This window comes from Mesoplodon mirus (genome assembly GCF_964341445.2).
Source record: "Mesoplodon mirus genome assembly, chromosome: 19".
In the NCBI taxonomy this organism is placed as follows: domain Eukaryota; kingdom Metazoa; phylum Chordata; class Mammalia; order Artiodactyla; family Ziphiidae; genus Mesoplodon; species Mesoplodon mirus.
Genome location: NC_138995.1, coordinates 38,896,093 through 38,921,440, shown reverse-complemented (window position 1 = coordinate 38,921,440; position 25,348 = coordinate 38,896,093). Strand labels below are relative to the sequence as shown.

Here is a 25,348-nt window from a genome sequence, read left to right as displayed (position 1 = left end):
GGCACTAATCCCATTCATGAGGGCTCTACCCCCATGATCTAATCATATCTCAAAGGCCCACCTCCTAATACCATCACATTGGGAGTTAGGTTTCAGCATATGAATTTAGGGGGGGGACAAAAACATTAAGACCTAACAAGGTGGGACAATTTCTTGGGTCTTTGTCTATAATCTCCTTTGGTGCTTAGCTTACTGGAGATATAGTAGAGACTTAGGAAATACTTGGTTGAATCATTTATTCAGTAAAATGGCTGAATGTCAAACTTAAAAATAATTTAATAGCATGGCGGTTGTTGTTTACTGTCAAGGCAAGCACCACCCAATTCTCCTTTAGTGCAATATGGCTGGCAGCTCCCCTCCCCTGCTCCCATCTGTTCAATTCATGTGAATACCCAGATACTCCCATACACAAACCTGGGGGAGAGGAAAAAGCACAGGTCCAGGAGTCAACATAGCTGCATCTGGCCCTGTTTCTGCCACTGACTTGCTGTGTAAATTTAGGCAAGTCCCTTGCCCTCTCTGGGCCTCAGTCTCCTGATCTGCGTATATTGAAAGGGTTGGACCAGATGACATCTCTGGTCCTTTCCAGTTCTACAACCTATTTCGCTTTCCTAAATTGAGGTGAGTTTTCTCTGGGGGTTTGGGGGGAATTCTGAGACTCCACCGGAGATAATGGGACATGTCTTCAGGGTGGGAGGCCCTGACCCAAGGAGCTGACCCCCCTCAGAGTCACACTGCCCCCACCCATGGGAACCAGCATTACCAGAAGAGTGCCCTGCCCTGTGGCCACCAAGTGGCACACTCACTAAGCACCAGAAGGAAGAAGGCTGCTCCAGGAGGCATCCAGGATTCAGGCACAAACACACCTCACTCCCCATCTCCTGTAGCAACTTCCACACAGCCATACTGGCCCGGCCTTCAAGGTGAGGCCTCAGTACCTTTGCTCCTGCCTTCTTCCCTGCCAGGACTGCCAGCCTCCCTCCTGGCTCTTTAACCATTCACATATGTTCAGCATATGTTAGGATTCAGTGAGGGCTTTCTTCCAAGTATTCCCATTTTCTCTTTGTGACCTCCAACACAGTGGGTCGCTGTCCTCAATCTGTGGGGCAGAAACTGAGGTTCGACTGAGGCCATATAGCTTGTGGGTTAGGCTGGGTTCAAATCCAGGTCTTTGGATCCTGACTCCTCCATTGATTCGATGAGTGTCTCTGTGCCTCAGTTTACTCATCTGGAAAACGGGGATAAGAATACTATCTGCCTCATAGGGTGCTTATAAGGATTCAAGTGAGTTAATATATGTAAAGGGCTTCAAACAGTGCCTGGCACATGGCAGAGATGCTGCTGCTTCTGATAAATATTTGATTCAGAGCTCATGCTCCTTCCACCATGGCGTGTGGTCTCTGGCAAGAGGTTAGCATCCCCAGCTTCTAAGCCTGAGCTCACGTCCTACCTCGAAACTCACCCATCAGAGCATCTCCCATGCACCAGGCCCTGCATTTGGTACCTTCACACACATGTTGCATGAATTCCTTTCATTGTAGAATTAAAATTGTAAAACATCATCTGCAGAAAATGTAATTTTATAATTTAAAATTTAATTTTAATTCACTGTTTACTTTTATTTACTACATTTTAATCAAAATTTAGTAAAAAAGGATAATCTAATCACTAACATTTAAGTTTAATGTGACTACCGAATTTTAGTTTAACTTTCATCAATAATTTAATTTTTTTTTTCTTTTTTGCCTGCGTTGAGTCTTCGTCGCTGCACGCGGACTTTTCTCTCGCTGTAGCGAGCGGGGGCTGCTCTTGGTTGCGGCGCGCAGGCTTCTCATTGCGGTGGCTTCTCTTGTTGCAGAGCACAGTCTCTAGGTGCGTGGGCTTCAGTAGTTGTGGCACGTGGGCTCAGTAGTTGTGGCTCGCGGACTCTAGAGCGCAGGCTCAGTAGTTGTGGCACACGGGCTTAGTTGCTCCGCGGCATGTGGGATCCTCCCAGACCAGGGCTCAAACCCGTGTCCCCTGCATTGAATTTCAGTCTTTAAGATATCACTAGTTTTTCGACTAATGTCCTTTTTCTGTTCCAGAATCATCCAATCCAAGTTGGTTTTTTTGTTTGTTTTTATTACAAACCTTGCTGCTTATGACTATTCTTGTGCACATCTCCTAGTGCATATGAGCAAGTTTCTCTACTGTCAATCCCTGGATTGCTGGGGCATGGGACACATCACATCTTTTATTTTATTCAATATCTTCAATTTGTACTCCACTGTGATTGTACCAAGTTTACCCATGACCAGTACTGTGAGTTCCCCTTGCTCTGCGTGATAGAAAAAAGGTACAAATTTGCCAAACTGGTGGGTGTGACCTAATATCTGTGGTTTTAATTTGCATTAAAATCTTGCTACAATTAGGCCCCTTTTCCTATGTTTCCTCTTGTAGGAAGTGCCTCTTCATATCTTTTATTTGTTCATTGGGCTGTCGCATTAACTTGTAGTCTTCTAAAATAATTTCTGAATGCTACTTTGTGTTAGGTGTTGCAAGGATCTTGTCTCTGTCCCTAAAGTGAGCAATGTTTGTCAAAGGACAGGAAAATGTCAGTGTCCTTCAGGAGCTTAAGTCCTGTTCTTTAAACTCTCATCTACCCATTGGCCAGGGTTCTCATTTCTTCCACCAAGAGATCACACTGCTGAAACTCAGTATTTTTTAGTGTTTGCTATATAAATGAAGAATCCCTCCTAAAACGAAGGCAGGTTTTTAATCCCTGTCTTTGCATAACCTACAAGGCCCTACATAATATGCCCCTAGTTTACGCTTTCCTTTACTCACATCGTTCTAACCACACTGGTCACTGCTGTTCAAATGGATCCCACCTCTTCCTGCCTCAGGGCCTTTGCACTTGCTCCTCCCCCAGATATTTTTATAGCTCCCTTCCTCATGGCTTTCCAGTCTCTGCTCAGTGTAACTTTGCCAGAGAGGCTTTTATTGACCTATATAAAATAGAATCCTCGGACAGTCTCTACCTTCTTTCCTTACATTTTCCAAAAAGGATAACCACATTGCATTCTAAATGTATTTGCCTGTCCCCCACTAAAGGTATGCTTGCTGTTCAGTACAAAAGCCATTAGCTGCATTGGGCTATGGAGCCTTTGAAATGTGGCTGGTCTGAACTGAGATGTCCTGTAAATGTAAAATATACACCAGATTGTAAAGTCTCCCCCAAAGTAAATTATCTCATTAAAAATTTTTGTATTGATTACCTGTTGAAATAACATTTAGGGTTAAATTGTATTATTAAAGTTAATTTCACTTTTTTTTAACCTTTAAAAAATATGCCTACCAGGAAATGTAAAACTTTGTGACTGGCACTTGGGGCTTGTATTCTATTTCTACCAGACAGCGTTGCTCTAGAACATAAACCAGAGCAGGGATGTTTGACTCATATACTGCGGTATTTCAGAACAAAACGGAAACTCCATAAACAATATTTGTTGAATGAAGGAATCCAAAAGTGGAATGCCAGTCCTTTTCCTCTCCTCTCTGCTCTACCTACTCCAGGGATCAATTTTTTAAAACATCAAAACTTTATTGGGATAGAAGTTACATGAAAGTCACCCATTTGAAGTGTAAAATACAAGGATTTTTAGTAAAGTCACCACGTTGTGCGGCCATTGCTACAACCCACTTTCAGAATATTTCCATCACCCCAATCAGATCCCCTCGAGTTTGTTTACTAGTCGATACCCATTCCCGCCCCCAGGCAACCACAAATCTGCTGTCTCCATAGGTTTTCAGTGCGCAATTTCTAAGGAATGAATTCCCTTTCTAAGTCATTCCACGGTTCAGACTTCTTGGCCGATCAGCACGCCCCCAACTTCCACCCCGGGCCATTGCTCTTCCCGGTTTCCCTCTGTCCGGCGGCACAGCTCAGGACATAGCCGGACCCACAGGTGGTTCAGGGTTTGCTTAAAGAAAGGCGGAGCAGATCGCGTCCCGCTTTGTGCTTCTGCAGCCCCACATCTTCCCAACCCACTGCCAGGAAGGCCTCGGTGGCCCCTCGGGAGCACGGGGGACTGCCTCGCTCGGCCCCACGACAATGCGAGGGCGGCCCCTACTCTCAACACCCTCCTCTGCATCGCGGGAGGTTGCAGCTCAGAGCGGCCCGCGGGGAGCCGCAGCTCCCCATGCTGCGTCTCAAGGAACAATGGCCGGAGCTGCCCGGCTCTCGGCCTCGGTGTGTGGGTCGTGGGGGGCCGGCCCCGCCCCACGCAGCTCCTTTCCCGCTGCCCCTTCACACTCTCCCGCCTTCAACCGCCCTCCTTCCAAAATGGCGACCAACCGCCTCCTTTCCCGCCCGCCACTGGTCACCTGACCACGCCAAGACCCGCCCCCCGCGGGGCCCCGCCCCTCGGCGCCGGCCTAATAGCCTCAGAGCATGCGCGGCCGGGCGGCACGCGCCGGAAGCTCGGGCGCTGCGAGGCGGCGAGCGGCCACGCACGCGCGCCTGCGCTGCGGGTGAGCGGGCAGCCCCAGGAGCGGGCCCGGCTGCGGCCGGCCGGCGGGCGGCGAAGGGGAGGCGGCGGCTGCCGGCAGGCCCGCAAGGCACGAGGCCCGGCGCGCGAGACCCCAGGGTCGGGTAAAACCCGGTTGCTGCTGCCCCTGCCCCCCTCCCCTTCCTCCCTACCCCGTCCTTTCCCGCCCCTTCCTCATTCTTCAACCCCTCCCCCCTTTTAAAATCGAATGCGTTTATATTTCTTCTTCAGGGGGGCCCAATCTCCCTTTCGAGGGGCGCAGCAGGCGCGGCGGGTGCCCCTCGCACCGCGTCACGCACCTTCTGCATCCCCGCAGCCCCTTCCCCCTTGGAGAAGACTCTCCTTAGAGGCCCGGGCCGACTTTTCTTTCCTATCCCGCCCCGCCCCCGAGGCCCCAACTGCCCCCTCACAGCTCCCCAGCTCGCGCCGCGGGCCCTACCCGACCTCCGCACTTTCTGCATGTCGGCCTTGCATTCGCCCTCTGCTTTCTAGGCCCCTGGTGCTAAAATCTCCTTTCCTTCTGAAGAGACCCCCTCCCTTTAGGGGACCCAGATTTGTTTCCTTTTAGGATCTTCCAGCAAAACCAAAGAGCCCTCCCAGACTCCTTGATTACGCCCCTCCCGCTCCTTTTAGGAGCTTCCTCTAGCAAAGAAATTATTTTTTCTTTCCCAGATTTCTCCTGCATTGAGGATCACTTTCCAGCAAAAATTCTTTCTTCCCACCAAGAGTCCCCCTGTTTGGAAGATGTTTCCACTGATAACCAACCAGCTCAGTCCTTCCATTTTCTCTCTCGTCTAGTATTTATTTTTCCAACCGCCTTCCCCAACTCTCCATCGAAAACCCCTTTTCCTCACCAGTTCCACCCCTATTAGGCTTCTCCCAGCAAAGCTCTCCAGGTTCCTTCCCAAGGGAGGAAAAATACGGAAAGAAAGAAGATAACTCCTCTAACAACAAAATCCCTTTTCCTACCTAGATCTCCCCAGTTCAGTATTGCTTTCTTCTTTCTTCCCCAAATTGCCAATCTCCCCCAGTTTTACACCTGTGCCCTTGCTTTGGCGACCCAAGTTCTGATTGCCCCTGCCTTTCCACCACCTGCTTTCAGGGCAAAAGAAGTTGGATGAGTGTCCCGAATTGATTATCCAGCATTCCAGGAGGAAATATCTAATGGTCTGTCACCTGAACCCCCTTCACTGTGCGACCTAAACTGGGCCCTCCTGTTCCCTCGAGGTTCTTTCATTCACTCGCACTTCTCCTGGTGAGTTTCCTCCCTTTGCATTTGTCTGAGGACATCCACTTTGTCAGATGGATTCCTTTCTTTCGCAGAAGGGTTTCTCATCAATGCAAGGGTCTCTGTACCAATGGTGAAACCATTAGAAGTTGCTGCTTTGGGAGGTCAGATGAGGGAAAGGGTTATTTCTCGTACATGTTGACTGCTCTGTAGGAATGCAGACATTTATTCGATTGGTGTATGTTTTATCATTTATTGCAAAGAAACCCTTTTTTCCCCTCTAGCTCAGCAACTTAGATACCTGCAGGGGATGGGCAGGTAAAGGCCCAGACTGGCAAACCTAAGATTGTGTTCCCCATCTAAGCGATGCCAGCCAGTGGAAATGGCCAAGTGGAAATGTCGGGGCAGTGTTGCCAGAACTTTTACTTTCTTTTTTTTTTTTTTTCCAGAAGAAACCAGAACACTGTCTTTATGTGAAGCTTTTTGATCTTTAAATGTTGACAACCAATTTAATAAGTATTTAAAGACCTTTATTTAAATATTTAATATATTTATTAAAATTATTAAATTTTAAATTATTAAAGTATTTAAATATAAGTATTTAAAGACCTTATTAAAGACCACACCAAGGTGTGGGAGCTTGCAAAACATGTTACTGGCCACCAGTTTGGAATTTTGGTTTTAGGTTAGACACATATACACACCTATTTGGACCCATGCGGCCATGCTGGACTTTTTCTCTTCAGAGCAGCAGTTCTCAGACTTTTTTATCTTAGGACCCCTTTACACTTAAAAATTATTGAAGACCTCAGGGTATTTTTGTGCATGTGAACTGTATCTGCTGATATTTGCTGTATTAAAAGTTTAAACATAAATTTTTAAAAATTAATTCATTTAAAAATAGCAATAGTAAACCCATTATATATTAACATAATTGACATTTTAATTAAAAAACTATATTTCAGAAGATAAAAAATTTAGCAAGAATAGTGGCATCGTTTTGGGGGGTGCTGCGTTCGGTCTTTGTTGCTGTGCGCAGGCTTTTCTCTAGTTATGGTGAGCGGGGGCTGCTCTTCATTGCAGTGAACAGGCTTCTCATTGCAGTGGCTTCTCTTGTTGCAGAGCACGGGCTCTAGGCACATGGGCTTCAGTTGTTGTGGTTCACGGGTTTAGTTGCTCTGTGGCATGTGAGATCTTCCCGTACCAGGGCTCGAACCTGTGTCCCCTGCATTGTTAGGTGGATTCTTAACCACTGTGCCACCAGGGAAGTCCCGTTTTACATTTTTAGAGTGATCTGGAGTCTTATATCTGCTTCTGCATTCAGCCTTTTGAGATAAGTCCTGTAGCCCCTGGAAAGTTTCACTGAATGGGAAGGGCAGATAACATCTAAATATTGTTATGAAAATAATTTTGACCTCAGAGACTCCGTGAAAGACTCTCGAGGACCCCGGGGGTCCTCTCATTGTCCTCACTACGAAAATGTCTATTCTAGATTTTAACGATTGTCTGCATTTTCTGGTAGGAAGAGCTTGTGGAGTGAGAAACTTTGATGTCTCTTTTCCTCGTTTAGTTAATTCTATGTAAGAAGTCTCTCTGGCAAGTGCAGTCATAGCCTTCTGATTCCTCTATGTCGTTCTGTTTTCCAGCATAAGCTTTATATCTGCTTTTTAAATGAGCGATCAGAGGAAATGAGTGAAACTTACGGTTAAAATTATATATTGGTTCCATGGCTAGAGGAGGAGTTTTCCTTGGTTGTTCAACTGAAGAATGTAAGTGCAGAGTATAGGGCAGGAATCCCAGCGTCAAGCGTGGAATCACAGCACAGTGAGTGGTTAAGGGTGAGGGCTTTGAAGTCAGACTTCCCAGGGTTGAATGCTAAGCTTGATTTGGGACAAGTTACTTAACTTGTGTGGACTTTATTCACCTCATCCATAAAATCGGGTCAATAATACAGTTTATGCCTCAAAGGGATGTTGTGGGAATTAAATGAAGTGATATATAAGTGATTGCAGTGATGCTTGAAACATGATAACGCTTTGGTAAATGTTTGCTGCTATTCTTAGTCTTATGATGGTGGTTATTATGGGGGCCAGGCTGGAAGGTAAGTGGGGACTGTGGGACCTGGAGGCCATTGCCCCATCCAGAGATGGCCGTTGTCCCTCACTCTATCCTATTATTACCTATCCGGGAATATCAAATCTAATCATTTTCAAGAGAAGCCAGAAAGCCATATCTCTAGGTGTAATCTCCCCATTAAAAAAAATGTTGGTGGCTGATCCAATTTTTATTTATTTTTTATTTTTGGGGTATTCAGGCAATCTGATCCAATTTTTTTTTCTTTTCTTTTTTTTTTGATCCAATTTTTTAAAACCCTGTGTAGGTTAAACAAAAGAAGCCTGTAGTTTACAACAATGTTTGGAGTGGGAAAATAAGGAAAGAATTGGCATCGGCGGGGTAAAAGCTGCAAGTCTCTCCTACCTCCCAGCTCCCAACAACCTGATGTTACTGAGACATGATCACTGTCTCCCTGGTAACACTGATGCACAGAGAGGAAGAGAAGGTGGCTCTTGGTGGGGAGGGGGAGGTGGCAAAGCTGACACACCAACAGGTTAGGGCTGCTCAAAGAGGAAGAGAGGTGGCCCAATGGAATCCTGTCACTCATAAGGAAAGGGATGCTGAGAGCCTTCTTTGATCAGAGTGCTGTGACCAGCAAGATGCTATAAGAAGTATAGACACATAAGGTAGAGTCAAAGTCATCCTAGAGCTTATAGTCCGGGGGAAAATAGAAGAACCTGAAAGATAATTAAAATTTGAAGCCATTCAGGATGAGTGTTACATGGATTTTCAGACAAGTGCTTATCAGAGTTCAGAGGAGGGGGAAATAATCTCAGACTTAGTTATGTTGGGAGTATTCTCTGCAGTAGAGGGGGCGTTTCGGTCTTATTTGGAAGCGTTTCATTTGGTAAAGCCGAGTGAAGAGAAGGTGGTCAAGGGCAACGGCACAAATGAGTGTCATAAATTCAGATGTCTCGAGGGGCTGGGCAGGGCATATAGATGAGCTTTATGGCCAGGTGTGAGAGGTTAGGGAGTGGTGAGGACTGTGGCAAACTGGAGAGTGCATGCTGTGTCTAAAGGCAGCTGTGGCTTCTCAGCTCCAGCCAGTTGTTGCTTTGTGGACTCAGTGTTGACAGAGCATCAGATATTTTTCCCCAGGTTTTTAAATAGAATTTGGATAACCTTATTTTCAATGCAGTGTCCCAGGTGGTAGCCACAAGCCATTTGTAGCTAACTTAATTAAAATTCAATAAAATAAAGAACTTAGTCAGTTCTTGTCAGTTGCACTAGCTGCATTTCTAGCTGCTCATTAACTGCACGTGCTGAGTGGCTGTCATTGGACAATGCAGATTTAGAACATTTCCAGCAGCTCAGAAAGTTCTTTTGGACGGTGATACTCTGTCCAAAGAAACTCTGACAGATTTTTCAACTTGGTAACTAATTGAAAAATATTGAAATTTACTGCAGGCTGAGTAAAACATTTTTATAGAACAGGTAGATATTGAAATTGTTCTCTCCCTTCCCTCCAAACAAGGCCTCAGTAAATATTATTTACCTAATTGTGGATTTATGGCTGCGGTCTAGAATCTATGGTGGGTTACTTTCCCACGAGGTTGTAGCATTTCACAGGAGAATCTCTTTCTCCTCCTACCCCACCAGTCGTGGAATGATAGGCCTTTTTATTATTTTTATTTTTATTTATTTTATTTTATTATTTTGTAGTACGCAGGCCTCTCACCGCTGTGGCCTCTTCCGTTGCGGAGCACAGGCTCGGGACGCACAGGCTCAGCGGCCATGGCTCATGTGCCCAGCCGCTCCGTGGCATGTGGGATCCTCCCGGACTGGGGCACGAACCCGTGTCCCCTGCCTCGGCAGGCAGACTGTCAACCACTGTGCCACCAGGGAAGCCCCGATAGGCCTTTTTCAAAAGAAAAAAAAAATTTCTTTGGATCCTCAGTGTTGACTTAAACTGTTTTTTAAACAATTAAACAAGGCCTAAATGATGCTAAAATGAGGCACAAGTTCCTAAAGCTTACAGCTCTCATGCCACCATAAAGCCAGTCAATTTGCCAATCAAATAGAAACAAAGCAACCAAACTAATGTAACTCAAATTACAAACATTAATTTAATGAGAGGGCTGCTATTTTGCTGGAATTTAACGGCTTCCTTGAAACAAATACTTTGCAGACTGCCACACCGGGCCCTTTTGGGTTTAACAGGCCCTGTGGTATCTCAGATCTCCCATCCCTTTTTCAGTTTGAACTGCAGCAAAACCTCCACTTGTACCATGATGTCCACTGGCTTTAGTTGAGCCCAAAAGCATTATCATGAGCTCAGTCCACCTCTGTCCCCTTCTCATTAGCCTGCGGCAATTAAAGTAGTCCTAGTCAGCGTCAGTGGCATTAGTGCAATCACAAACAAAGCCCGGGCATTGAAACCAAATGGTCGTATTACTGGGTTACAAAGTGGTAATCCAGTAATCCAGATCTACAGATTTTCTTGTTTAGATTGTTCTCAAAACGAAAGCACAAAATTACAAAATTCTTGTAAAGAGTAGTTGGACGCTTGGGAATGTCTCCCGGGGACCAGAAACCCTGCCCTACAGGGAGTAGCGGGGAGCTCTGTGCATAGAAGGTGCTAAAACTTGTTGAATTGAATGTATCTGTTGACAGAACAAGAGCAAGTTCAGTACTGGTTGAGCGGGGGGGGCGGGGGGGGTGTTGTTTTACTATCTGGAAAAGGATGTAAATGTCAAAGCCCAGCCTTTGGACTTCTGGCGTGCCTGCCTGAGGTTGTAACCGGACCAGTTTGTTCTATGGACTGTAGGAGTATGTTGGAAGGAAGGCGATTTCGGCATTGGGGAAATCCCGAGACATAATCCTGTGTTCCACCCCGCCCCCACTGGCACCTTTTGTGTTTTCTAGTATAATTGGTGCAGTGCGGTCTACAGATTAATTTATAGGGAGTCAGTATTGTGCAGCGGGTAAGAACACAAGCTCTAAAGTCAAGATATCTGGGTTTGGGCTTCCCTGGTGGCGCAGTGGTTGAGCGTCCGCCTGCCGATGCAGGGGACACGGGTTCGTGCCCCGGTCCGGGAAGATCCCACATGCAGTGGAGTGTCTGGGCCCGTGAGCCATGGCCGCTGAGCCTGTACGTCCAGAACCTGTGCTCCGCAACGGGAGAGGCCACAACAGTGAGAGGCCCGCGTACCGCAAAAAAAATATATACAAAAAAAATAATAATCTGGGTTTAAGATCTGGTTCAACTACCTGTTAGTTGTGTGGCTGTGGACAAATGATTTACCCTCTCAGAGTCCCTTTTCTTCTCTGCAAAGTGGGAGTAATGATAGAACCGACCTCGGGGTCGTTGCGAGGGGTGAGTGAATTAAGGCCCGAAGAGCACTTGGTGTGCTGCCTGACCAGGAGAAAACGCTTACAGCTTTACTTTAGAAGACGTTGCTTTATGTTCCTTTTAAGTAATGCTTTATGTTTTATATTATTTGCTTGTTTTTATAGTCGGGAGGTGAAGGAGATGGGCTCTTTTCCCCTTGGAGTGCTGGGAACACTTTAGAGCAGCACTGTAGAAGAAACTTTGGAATTGGCAGAGAAATTCACTTTGCCTTAAAATATAAACTTCTGTCATCCACATTCCCTTGTCTGCAATTTAGAATTCCCAGAAGCTCTGAAAATGCTGAGGTGGCTCAGACCTCTTTGTGGCCACACCTGAACTCACATATTGCTCGTTCCTGTCTTTATTTATTCTGTTTACTCTGAGCTGTCAGGGTTTCAATGCAGAAAGAATGATTTGGTCACCAGGTGCTGCCCTGGACCCACTGGCGGTTACTTACAGTGTGGCGTATGCATTGATTTACCTTTCTGAATCCCTCAGATTGTGAATTCTGAAACTCACTTGGGTCCCGGAGTTCTGGTACAGGATTTCAGACCTGCACTGAACTTTAATTTGAGCCCCCTCAGTAGGCTACTTAACACAGACACACAGGTGGACACATAATGTGACACTCAGACGTTACACTTGCAGCTAGTCTATTCCATTGCAACATGAAAGGTTTAAAAACAGTCGAAACCTATGGTCTAGGAAACTAGCCCAAACTCCAGTTATTCTAGGATCCACTCGATTTATCAGTGAGTCGTCAAGCGTTTATTAAATGTCTCGCTGTGGACAGAATTACGCGTGATAGCCCAGAATGGAAACAACCCGAATACTCATCAGCAGATGAATGGATGAAGAAAATGTGTTCTATCCACACAGTGGAATAGTGTTCATCCATAAAAGGGAATAAAGTGATGATATGTGCCCCAAGGGGGGGATCAAACTCGAAAATGCTATGCTTAGTGAAAGCAGCCGGACAGAAAAGGCTGCATATTGTTTGATGCCATTTATGTGAAATGGATGGCCCTCTCCATACTTTGCATATGTCATAACTTTTTGTTGAAAAACTGGACATTTTGAATATTATAATATGGTACCTCTGGGAATCAGATCTCCCCCGCACCTCCACCCCAGGCTTTGCTGTTGTCCAGTGTGGGTTCTAATTGTTTGTTCGTTTAGTGACTTCTCTAGGCTATTTTTAGAAAGACTGTATTTTTTGTCATGTGTGGTCAGTGAAGTCTCTCTTCTGAGATTTGACAGAGATTTCCTTAAGTGTCCAAAGAGACATTTGACAGAGATTTCCTTAAATATTCAAAGCAAAACAAACAAACCCCACATCAAACAACTCACAGTCTCTGCAGTTGACATCTGGGTGAGTGTTGGGACAGGCCTTCAACATTCAGCAGGCAGCTTACAGCTTACATCGGGTCTTCATTGCTGTGCGCAGGCTTTCTCTAGTTGCGGCGAGCGGGGGCTACTCTTCATTGCGGTGCACGGGCTTCTCATTGCGGTGGCTTCTCTTGTTGCGGAGTGTGGGCTGCAGGCATGCGGGCTTCAGTAGTTGTGGCACGTGGGCTCAGTAGTTGTGGCGCACGGGCTTAGTTGCTCCGTGACATGTGAGATCTTCCCGGATCAGGGATCGAACCCGTGTCCCCTGCAGCGGCAGGCGGACTCCTAACCACTGCACCACCAGGGAAGTCCAATAGCTCTTTGTTTTTTATTACTGGATAATATCCCATTATATGATGTACCGCAGTTCGTTTATGCATTCTTCTGTTGAGAGACATCTTGGTTGCTTCCAGTTTTTGGCAGTTACGAATAAAGCTGCTATAAACATTTGTATGGACATAAGTTTTCAGCTTATTGGGGTGGATACCTAGAAGTGCGATGGCTGGATGGTATGGTAAGGCCCTGTTTATGTTTAGCTTTGTAAGAAACTGCCAGTGTGGAGCCCTTTCAGAGCCCTTGTTCCCCAAAGCATCTCACTCTCCAGCTTTTCTCCCTGGCTTTCAGTGCTGTCTGTTGTCGGCCTCAGTTAATATCCTTTGCCCCAGGCTGCAGTGACTGGTTGACTGCCTTGAATGTTTTTGACAAATGCCTTCCCCATGGCCACTCTCTGCTCTGAGCAAATTCTGAGTTAGACACAACTCAGAAGGCAACTCCCAAAGGCAACACCTTTTCATTAGACCTTCAGCAGCTATTTGACAGGTCAGGACAGACAGCCTCAGTTCTTTGAGAACAAGGTCCCGTCTGCTGCCTCCCACACCAGGAACCCACAAGAGAAGGGGGGTGCTGTCTTCAGAATCACTGCTGAGCTGGAGAGTGGGGAAGCGGGGGTGGTTCATTCACCTTTCTCTTGATAAGTGTTTGCTTGGTTGCTGTAAACCTTACTATTTTCCACAGTTCAGACAAGGTAGATTGTTTTCACTGTTTCTATGCTGGCATGGGTGGGAAGTTTTTCAATTAGTAATTCAAGCTTTTTACCCTTATAGGTCTTTTCAGATAGTCTGTTTCCTCGAGTCAGTTTTGGTAATTTCTATCTTTCTAGAAATCTGTCCGTTTTTCTCTGAGTTGCCTAATTTGTTGGCATGCAGTTGTTTATAGTATTCCTTTACAATCCTTTTAATTTTGTAAGATCATGAGTGATGTCCCTTCTTTAATTTCTGATTTTAATATTTTGACTCTTTTCTCTCTTTTTCTTTTTAGGATCAGTTCTACTAGTTTACATGTTACATAGTTTATTCCTTTTGTCTGGCGGTTACGGTTAGATTCTTTGAGTGTGAATACTTAAAGTATGAAGTTGATCTTCATCTTTCTTTTTGTTTTTACTAAATGATTCAAAACCTGTGGTAGTGTTTGAGCCAAAGTCTACAAGGTACAGTCTTATGCCTTGTCTGGAAAAGTCTGTGTAGACTCTTGAATACTGGTTTTCCTGTGCATTGAGTTCTGCGCTGACTCCTGCCTTTCCTCACTCTGCAGGTGGTGGTAGTCCTTGTCTTCTAGCCTCGTTTCTGTTGAGAAGTTGTAAATGCTCTGCCTGGTCTTCCTGGTAGTCTTTAGGGTTTTCTCTTGGTCTTTAGGGTTCTGCAGTTCTGCTTGTGTGTCGAGGAGTGAATTCATTTTTTTTTTGTCCTGCTCTGGCCTTGCAGTGCTTGTTCATGATTAACCATATACCTTCAAGAATCATATCTTTAAGTCTGGAGCCCTGTGTTTCCGCAGTTCTGGAAATCCCTCCGCCATCCTGAGGTACCATGTCTTCTCCATCCTCTCCTCTTCCCTTTCAGGACCCCGTTTAGGCATATGTTGGGCTTTTGCATTTGCTTCTTCATTTGTATTTTCCATTTGTTTCTCTCTCTGCACTGAATTCTGGGGGAGAATTATCTTCAGATTGCTCTGCCCGTTCATTATTTGTCTCTTCAGCACTGTTTATCTGCTGTTTAACCCTCCCAGTGAGTTTTAAATTTAAAAGTCTTTCATTTCTAGAAGTTTCATTTGTTTCTTTTAAAAAAGTCTTTGCCCCTTGTGTCTTCTTCTTTTCTCTGCTAGGTTTTGTTGTCTCTCGTCCTGTTTTGAACTAGTTCTTGTGATGCTTTTCAAGGCTTGTGTGCGGTGTTTTTCTTTCATTTATTTAGTTTTCCTGTGGATGGCTTGGCTCTTCCAGGGTCCCAGGTCTCCCTTGCCTGTGAACTCAAGTCCCTGTTTCCTTTTCCATGTGTTTGTTACAACCTCAGGTCCCAGCCTCCAGGGTAGTGCCCTTTAAGAGAAATATAATATGAGCCATGTATATAATTTAAAATTTGCAAATAGCCACATTAAAAAATAAAGAGGTAGATGAAATTAATTTTAATAACATATTACGTTTAAGCCAGTAGATCCGAAATATTCTCATTTCAACATGTAATCAATATGAGAATGAATTATTTGGGGTACTAAGTCTTCCAAATCCAGTGTATTTGACACTCACAGCAGGTCTCAATTCGGGGCCACATTTCAAGTGTGTCATCACCACATGTGACTGGTGGCCACCATATTGGATGACAGTTCCAGGCCCTGTATTGGAGTCTGACTTTCCCCTTGGGCCAACTTGTGCTCGCACCTGTGGCTTTGAGTTTCCTCATTGTTGCTGGCACTTGGGGTCTTACCTGTCTCTTGAGCTTGACTCTGTATTAAAAATGGTCTTTTCTCATATCTCTATGTGTTTATAGTTGGAGAAAGAGGTCAGTTTAGTCCACCATGTTGCCAAAATCCTTTCATTTATTCCTTACAACAATCTTTTTTTTCTTCTTCTTCTTTTTTTTTTAATTTTTATAGGAGTATAGTTGATTTACAATGTTGTGTTAGTTTCAGATGTACAGCAAAGTGAATCAGTTATACATATACATATATCAACTCTTTTTTGAGATTCGTTTCCCATATAGGCCATTACAGAGTATTGAGTAGAGTTACCTGTACTATACAGTAGGTTCTTATTAGTTATCTGTTTTATATATAGTAGTGTGTATGTCAATCCCAATCTCACAATTTATCCCTTCCCCCCACCATCCCCTGGTAAACATAAATTTGTTTTCTACATCCATGACTCTACTTCCGTTTTATAAATAAGTTCATTTGTATCCCCCTTTTTTTAGATTCCACATATAAGTGATATCATATGATATTTGTCTTTCTGTGTCTGACTTACTTCACTCAGTATGACAATCTCTAGGTCCATCCATGTTGCTGCAGATGGCATTAGTTTGTTCTCTTTTATTGCTGAGTAATATTGCATTGTATATATGTACCACATCTTCTTTATCCATTCGTCTGTTGATGGACATTTCGGTTGCTATTTCCTTACAACACTCTTATGATGGAGGTACTCTTACGCTCAGTTTACAGATGAGGAAACGAGGGCTCATGGACCTTAAGTGACTTGCCCAAGGTCATGTGGCTGTTAAGTGGCCTAGAACAAACCCCCATACAGGTCTGTTTGAATTCCAAGTCCACGCTCTATCCACCATGTGTGTTGCCATCTCATAATTGTGATTCCTCCTCGTTCATTCTCAGGAAATAAACACCACCAAGAGCTCTCTCCTCCCTGACTCCTTACACAGCCTTGCTTGTCTAGAGAGTAGCTGTTGGCTGAGACCTGGTAGTGGAGAGCCATGGACCAGTGCAGCCTGGGGGACAAGGGCACCCTTCCATCTGAGATGCACCTCCCTTCGTTTCCCGAGAGCCAGGCACTCAAATGCAGTGACACCCTCAACCGGGATCTGGGGCCTGGCTCACGAGACCTGCTGTACGACGGCCTGAGCCACTTGGACCTGGAGCCCAGCCTCCTGATGCCTGACGCGCCCAGCGAGATGCTGGAGGACAACTTGGATGCCCTGTCCGTGTATTCAGGGAAGGACAGTGACTCCATGAAGCCGCTGGTGGAGTATGCAGATCCGGAATCTCAGACTGCCTTACAATAATACCCACTCTGCTTTCCCCCCAGAGTGCCAGCGGTAAGAAGCAAAAGAAGAAATGAAAGTAAAAGCGCTTTGCAGGCTGGGAAGCACTGGACAGATGGTAGTGATTTTTACCAATACTGTTAGAATACCTTCCCACAGTCCATTGATGCAGTTCTAAGTCTTTCTCTTCCGCAGCGGAGGAGCAAAGGGAGAACTAGTGGAACAGTCAGAGACGTTGGTTACATCACCTTTTGGTTTACCTTTGTTTTTAACCCACTTCATGGGTTCTTGGGTAAGTTGCTTAGAGCTCCTTCGTATTTATAATCACACCACACGCATGGAAGGCCACATCCGGAACAGCCCTGCAGAACAAATGTCAATGTTAATTGGGATCAGCAGCTCAAGAACTGTCCTGCATACTCGCTAGAATGAAAGACTGCCGAGGCCCGCACTCCACACAATGTAGACAGGCCGTTAGCCTTGTCCCCGTGTTGGAACCATGGCTAAATGTGAAATCCTAGAAACCAAGGCCATCCTTGGTATTGCAGGTGCTGGGCCAGGCCTGGTTACAGTAATTCAGGTTCTCAACCTGAACCACAGAAATTACCTAAAAATGCTGCTAGGGTGAGTACGTGTGCGTTTTGCTGGGCAGAGAAACTGTGATATTTCACCAGATTTTCATATGGGTCTGTGCCCCCCAGTGAATGTTACAAAGCATTAATCTAGTTCAATTTTTCCTAATTTGTTTTAAACTTGAGGATTGTTTTTTTGGTTACCTTATTTAAAAAAATCCACTGAACGTTAAATTTTAACTCTTTACACTTCTCTAACTTAAATTCAGATTCATACAAATGGACATGCTTATATATTTTAATTAGAAAGTGATATATATTTGTATAGAAAAGTTAGAAAATAAAGAAAAGTAATAACAATTAAAATCCCCACCATGGCTCCCACACGTGGATTTTTAAAAAACGTAGGTGAGGCCACTAGGGTACACATGGTTTTGCAGAGATGTATTAAGTGTCTAATTCATTTGAAGTTTCTAAAACTTAGTGAGTCTGCTTTCTTATATGAAGGTAGACTATTCGGTTGTCATTGTAATGGTTATTCCATTGTATTGTCGGACCATATTCTTGCCTGATAGACTGTTAGAGTGGATCTGTGAATAACTTGTCCATTGACTTTTCTCTTGGATGAGTTCTTCGCACATATTCCTCCCTGTAGGCTTGCTGGTCGGAGAACACACACAGTTTTAGAGCTTGTGCACATGCTTTCTGGGAAGAGCAAGTGGCTTCCCGGGCCAGTGACTCAATGTGCCTGTTTTTCAGTGTCCCTGCCAATTTTTTTGAAACCACATTTTGTTCTCTAGTTTAACAGTTGCTTTAATAAGCATTTAATTAATTTATTTATTTTTAGAGAAAACCTTCTGTTTGTTTATTTAGGCTGCGTTGGGTCTTCGTTGCTGCACGCGGGCTTTCTCTATTTGTGGCGAGCGGGGGCTACTCTTCTTTGCGGTGTACGGGCTCTTCACCGCGGTGGCTTCTCGTTGCAGAGCACGGGCTCTAGGTGCACGGGCTTCAGTAATTGTGGCACGTGGGCTCAGTAGTTGTGGCTTGCGGGCTGTAGAGTGCAGGCTCAGTAGTTGTGGCGCACGGGCTTAGTTGCTCCGCAGCATGTGGGATCTTCCCAGACCAGGGCTCGAACCCGTGTCCCCTGCATTGGCAGGCGGATTCTTAACCACTGTGCCACCAGGGAGGTCCTAATGAGCATTTGATTTGATTTGATTTGATTTTTATTTATTTATTTTAAATACTCATCTTTTTAAAAAATAATACTTATTATTTATTTATTTGGTTGCACCAGGTGTTAGTTGTGGCAGGCGGGCTCCCTAGTTGTGGTATGCGAACTCTTAGTTGCCACATGCATATGGGATCTAGTTCCCTGGCCAGGGATCGAACCCGGGCCCCCTGCATTGGGAGCGCGGAGTCTTATCCACTGTGCCACCAGGGAAGTCCTCTAATGAACATTTTAAAAGTAAGTTATCAAGGCAAGGACTTTCCTACATGGGAGTCCTATTTTCCCTCATTTAAACTGTTAGAATCATTCGACCACTCAACACAGCAGCTTTTCGTATGAAGAAGATGTAGACCAGACAGGTTAAGTGACAAATGGCCAGAGACAGAGTTGGGATGAGAGTCAAGGTTCCTTTCTGCTGTGTCTCTCAAGCTACATCTCAGCCACAGAGAATTAGCATTTGGGGTCCTTTAGTGCAGTATGCACGCCCTGACCTGTTGGATTCTTGGGTCCAGCCTCTGCTGCATCCTAGATGAAGGGCAGTTTTTAAACTTGCTATCACGTGAGGCAGTCTAATCCATCTTAAGGGGTAGAAAACTCTTCCATGATTCATCCATCCAATAGTTACTGTGTGCCTACGAGTACAGGAATGGGAATCCCAGGAGCTAGGAACACAGCAGCAAGCCTGCAGAGTTCTTAGGTCTTGTATCCACTGTCCTTACGTCTCTAGTGATTTAAAATCAGCTTCCCTATACTTTTTTTTACACATCTTTTTAATATAAATTTATTTATTTATTTTTGGCTGCATTGGGTCTTCGTTGCTGCATGTGGGCTTTCCCTAGTTGCAGCAAGCGGGGGCTACTTTTCGTTGCGGTTCACGGGCTTGTCATTGAGGTGGCTTCTCTTGTTGCGGAGCACGGACTCTGGGCGCGTGGGCTTCAGTAGTTGTGGCTCGTGGGCTCTAGAGCGCAGGCTCAGTAGTTGTGGCGCACGGGCTTTGCTGCTCCGCAGCATGTGGGATCTTCCTGGACCAGGGCCCGACCCCATGTCCCTTGCATTGGCAGGCGGATTCTTAATCACTGCGCCACCAGGGAAGTCCCTCTCTTTACCTTTTATTCATCAAATCTAGCTCTGCCCCTTGTAGCAAGACAGAAGCAGTGTGCTCCCTCCTCCACATCCTGGCCCTTCAGCTACTTGAAGACATCTCCCTCTCCCACATGGACATTCCCAGCCTCTTCACCTGTTCCTCTGATGAGGTGATTCGTGGAAATACCTTTTATCATTTACCCAAGAAGTACATAAACATGGAAAATTCAGATATACAGGAAAAGGAAAATTAAGTTGATCCATGATGCTACCAATGAATCCCATTCTGTTTGTTTGTATTCAAATTTATTTGTCCCTTCTAAAGACTAGATCATTCCGTTTTTCAGCAATCCTCTTGTTAGTGGCACAGCACTTAGTGGTATGGCATGAACATCCTTTCACGTCATCAGATATTTTCCTACAGTTGTATCTTAAATGCCTGAGCCATAGACCATTGAGACCAGAATACAGTCACCCACCTGCCCTCGTGTCAGTTATTAGGTGGTTTCTCACATTTCACCAGGAAAAACAATGCTGCAGTTAACTCGCTTGCAGTTCACTGCAAGATCTCCGTTAATTTGTACAGATCTGCCTTAATTTCCTTAATTAAAAACCCAGAGTGGAATTGGCTGGGAGAAAGGACTTAAACTTTTCTAAGATTTTGCATTGTGCATTTCTGGATTGCACTTGCAAGTGTGCTGTTGATGTTACTGTCATGAAGTCCTGCCTGTCGAGTCACTCTGTCCTGGAAGCACTCAGACTGTTGCTGTCCCCTCCCTTACGCCCCAAGTGTGGCTTGAAGCTTGGGTGCTGCCCTGGAGGAGTGGCCTGACCAGGGTCCCTTCTCCCCCTCACCTGGTGCTAAGCCTGGTCTTCTCTGCGAGTGAAGCTGCTGAAGTTGGGGTTCTTGGCCAACTCCCTGAGTTGGACTCGGCTGCTGAAGTTGGTGCGAGGGTGGTAGAGTGCTTCCGCCTGGGCTCCGATGTCCCCGGATGTCATAACCTGTGCTTTCTCCCTCTGTCTAGACCTGGGGCTAGGCGTGTTCAAGGTGCCCAAAGAGGCTAACGAAGGAGACAGGGCCACGTCTGGGAGCACAAGGAAAGGAAAGCGGCAGCACAGGTCCCCTCAGAACCCACTCCTGGACTGCAGCCTCTGCGGGAAGGTGTTCAGCAGCGCCAGTCCTCTCAGCAAGCACTACCTGACCCACAGCCAGGAGAGGAGACACGTGTGCAAAATGTTCAGCAAGGCCTTTAAGCGTCAGGACCACCTGTATGTAGGAGTCTGGTCGGGACGTCTATTCAGGGGGTTGCTGGGGGCTGGGCGTGTTCCTGGTTCTTTTGCATCCCCTCCCATCCACCTGCACCGCCCCCCACCGTCAGGTGTCCCAGGTGTGTGCAACCTGTTCTCCTCCCACGGCCAGTGTTTGTGGGGGGCAGGGCCTACACTGCCCTGGACAGCCCGCCCTCCCCAGCCTCCAGATTCACTCCAGTGAGGAGAATGCTGCTGCGATTTGCAGACAGGACCCTTGTGCTTTAAAAACACACTCCAGAGGCTATTTTGTCATGGAGGGAGTTTGGCTAACTCTGTAGAGAACTTTTCAGAGTCCCTGGTAGGTGTCTGAGCAGAACAGATATGCACTCCATGAGGAATATATGTTGGGATAACACCAGGGCATAAGGGGTTCTGAGATGCCTGTTTCTAGAACATGGCAATGGAGTGTTCACTCTTTTTTTTTCCGTTTTTAATTCCCCCTTTTATTAACTCAGTTTTTGTTTAAACTTGACTTTACAAAGCAGGATCAGTGCAAGAGGAGCAGAATTCCATTTGTTCTTCATGTCTTAGAAATGATAAGCTTTTCTTGCTGCCGAGGGAGGAGAGACAGACTTTCAAACTGAGAGACTGGTACGTGGGAGAGGTCGATCCCTTGCATGTTTACAGCTCGCCCAGCCTTTACTGACGCTTCGATGGATCCCGCTTTCATTGTATCCTCTCCCCTCTCGCCATTAAGGATGGGAAATGATTTACTCCTGTCACAAGCTGGTAACAGGGCTAGAAAGTGGGTCTCCAGATGCCCTCTCTGCTGCTTCCTTCAGATGGAGGCCAAGGGTCCACGTTTGGGAAAGGGTTTCATTATTTACTGGGTCCCATTGATTAGAACCATCCGGAGTAGGATTGTTGGGAACCCAGAGGGTGATTTACCCATTTGTTTATATTTATAATATATTAATGCAGATATAAGTATGATGTAAATATAATACATACTTGCATTCGTTTATGTTTGCAGAAATTATAGGCAAATTTGGCTTTTTCTTTTTCTTTTTTTTTTTTTCTGCTGTGGGGCTCCCAGGTCACTGTCTAGAGGACTCCTGTGGGAAGGCAAAGACTCTTTGTTCAAGGAAGGATCATCCCCAAGTTAGCATTTCCTCAAGTGCGTTCTCAGAACTCTGGTTCTCTGGTTCTCGGGGATGCTAAACGGGTCTATTTAAAAAAATGGTTTTGTGGGCAAATAAGTTTGAGAGACATGGAAAGTTCAACAGATCTCTCCTTATCTGCTCTGTGGCTTTTCAGTTTGCTCCTAGGAACCTCCAAGAAGTAAAGAGTGTTTTTCCCAAACTTATTTGCCAGCTGAGCCCAAGTCCTCAGGGAGCAACTCTGGAGACTGGTGTTCCTTAGGAACCCACTTTGGGGAACTCTGACTTGGCTCCCACTGATTTTTTTAATCTCAGATTAGGGGTTTGCTTAGGGGTGAGGGCAAGAGCTCCCCCTTCCAGAGGGCTTTGGCCGTAGCAGGGGTCTTTCCTCATAGGGTCTGAGCACAGTTTCTGAGTTGCGATGCTACTGCCCCCTGGGGACACACCTGGGTTCCTGCAGTTAGTGACCCTCGCCAAGACACCCACTAACTTTCTCCTCATGTGATTCCAGGACTGGGCACACGCTCACTCACCAGAAGACCAAGCCCTTTGTGTGCATTGAGCAGGGCTGCAGCAAGAGCTACTGCGACTACCGCTCCGTGCGCCGGCACTACGAGGTCCAGCACGGCCTGTGCATCCTCAAGGAGCCCCCCCCCCGGAGGAGGAGCCCTGCGGGAACTCACCCCATACGCACGAGGTGGCAAGCCAGCCCGCACCCGCGAGCCTGTGGTCCCTGGTGCCCCCGGAAACCCCATTCCCCAGCTCCCTCTTGCCCAACCGAGACCTCCTGTCCTGTATCATGAGCAGCATCGTCTGCCAGAAGATCCCTTCTCCCGGGCCAGCCCCGGGAGGGCCTTCAGACAGCGGCGAAGGGAGGAACACGGCCTGTTCCTCCCTTCCCTCGTCAGGGTCCTCCTTCTGGGGCCCAGCCAGCACCCCGGCGGCCCCAGGAGCCCTGGGCACTGAGGTTCCCTAGGAGCCCCGTCCCCCACGGAAGGAGCCGGGCACGGACGTGTTCACAGCCATCCACTCGTGGGCAGCGGAGAACAGCGGCCCAACCCAGCTGAGCCGGAGCTGCCCCTGCTCCAGCCCCCATCATCCCTGGAGAGCTGGCCCGAGGGCGCTCCCCTGCCCGCCTGCCTGCCTCTGTTCCATAGCCAGACTGTCCCCGCCAGTTCCCAGCCATCAAGCCACAGTTTCCAGTGGCTCTGAAACCTGTCGGGCTGCCCTAAGAGCAAAGGAAACAGTATGTTTGTCGTCCACAAGCCCTCGGCAGTGTCGTCCCGGGAGGGCTCCGAGCCTGGCCCCGGGCTCAGCAGCGACTCCCCTGCGGGGGAGCCCTCACCCAGTCGGGGCACCTGTCTGGAGGCCATGCCGCCCTTCCCTCTCACGCTCCTGAAGGCACCAGGGGAGGCCGCCCTTCCCTCTCACGCTCCTGAAGGAACCAGGGGAGGCCTGGGCTTCCAAGAGGCGCAAGTTCGACTGCGACTCCTCGCGGCAGAACCCTGGTGAGCCTGTCCCCCAGGGCAGCCCAAAGTCCAGCGGCCTCCCGTCCGATGCCACTCCGCTCTTCCGGCAGCTGTTCCTGAGGTCTCAGGAGTCTCTGGTGAGCCACGAGCAGATGCAGGTGTTCCAGATGATCACCAAATCCCAGCGGATCTCCTCCCACACCCAGGTGCCGCCGCCTCCTCCCAGCTTCCCACACCCGACGGCAAGCAAATTGCCCTGAAGTCACTGCAGGGGCCGTGGCCACATTAGCCCCCGCCTATGGCGCCCACTGTTGACTTTCTCCATGCTGGCCCCGTGAACCCTGAGCCAGAGGGATCCCTAACCCGCAGTAGAAAATCCAAACCTGCTTTCCCCACAGAAGCCTCCCCCAGCAGCGTGAGCCAGGACACAAAGGGAAGACCAAAAGTGGCTGCTGCTCCACCTGCCCTCACAGTGTCGTCCCTGGACCCTCCTGGGAAGCCAGACATCTCTCTGGCCAAGCAGTTGAGATCCTCGAAAGGGACCTTGGGCCCGTGGGACATCTTCTCCCCCGGGGCCCTGCGTCAGACCCAGTTAGGAGGAGAGGAGCCATCCAGAGCCCACCTCACAGGGAAGCAGGCCCAGGCTGAGAATTGCATGGCTTCCAGGGCCACAAAAGGTGAAGAGGGCCCGGCCTGCTCCAAGGGCCGAGGATATAGGCTCATCTCTGGCAACTCCAGGGCCCAGCACTTTTCAGGCTTCCGGAAGGAGAAGGTGAAAATGGATATGTGCTGTGCGGCTTCTCCAAGCCAGGTAGCCATGGCCTCATTCTCATCGTCGGCCGGGCCTCCAGCGGATCCTCCCTGGGACTCCAAGTCCAAGCTGACGATATTCAACAGGATCCAGGTACCAGGGCCCTCTCACGGGAGCTGACCATGCGGGAGGCAGAGTCTCGTCCTTACCTGTGTCCGTGTTTCTGACTTGTCCAGGCACTGTATTTAACCTCAGCAAATCCTCAGATGCAGTTTGTTTACAGAGGGGGGAATGAAGGTCCAGAGAAGTGATGGTTCCTCCCATCACCCTCCACCCTGCAACACACACACACAAAACAGAACAGGGCTTTAGAGTTGTCAGAGACACTTTGCATCATGTTTCTTCACTAACCTTTTTCTATTTGCTTTCTTTCTGCCTTTCGCTTCCTTTTGGATTTGCCTCCTTCACTTCTTCAGAGAATGTAAAGGCAGAGCTCCTTTGCCCTTGATATTTGTACGTGAAATGCTGTGTCTATTCTGGTTGTGAATCACAGGTCCATAAGTCCGACTTGGCCCTTGCTGCAGGCCTGGCGCCGGTCCGCCCTTGTGGAGCAGCTTGGGTCCTCCCACATCGTGCCCATGAGGTCCTGGTCGCAGAGAGCTCGGCCACGTCTCTTCGTGATGTTCCGAGGTCCAGCATCCTTCCTGTCGCACCACAGCTACCTCCTCCTCTTTTTTTTTTCACAGCTTTAATATTCACGTGCCATCTAATTCGCCATCTTGAAGTGCACCATCCAGTTTGTTTACGAGGTTGTGCACCCATTGCCACTCTTTGCCAAAACACTTTCATCACCGCAGAAAGAAACCCGACACCCTTGGTTGTCACCCACAATCTCTCCATCCCTCCCAGCCCCTGGTAACCATGCATCTACCTTCTGTCTCCATGGATTTGCCTATTCTGGACACTTCATGTGATTGGAATCATAATGCTGCGTGGCCTTTTGTGTCTTTTGCTTCTTTCACTTCACATGATGTTCTCAGAGTTCCTCTGTGCTGTAGCATGGGTCAGAACTTCAGTCCTTTTTATCGCTGGTAAGTTGTTCATTGTATGGATACACCGTATTTTATTTATCCATTCATCAGCTGATAGATATGTGGGTTGTTTTCACTTCTTGGCCATTGTGATAACGCTGCTATGAA

The 25,348-nt window shown here is 47.1% G+C and overlaps 1 pseudogene across 1 annotated transcript in view; it reads left to right on the top strand.

Moving 5' to 3' along the window:
* The first annotated feature begins 5,450 nt into the window (after window positions 1-5,450).
* The window catches only part of LOC309794492 (zinc finger protein 541-like), a 50,765-nt pseudogene continuing 30,867 nt past the window's right edge, over window positions 5,451-25,348 (top strand). Inside the window, exons 1-4 of the transcript in view lie at window positions 5,451-5,784; window positions 16,250-16,654; window positions 20,544-20,787; window positions 22,441-24,302. The product of the transcript in view is annotated as a zinc finger protein 541-like (transcript). The remainder of the gene's footprint in view (window positions 5,785-16,249; window positions 16,655-20,543; window positions 20,788-22,440; window positions 24,303-25,348) is intronic.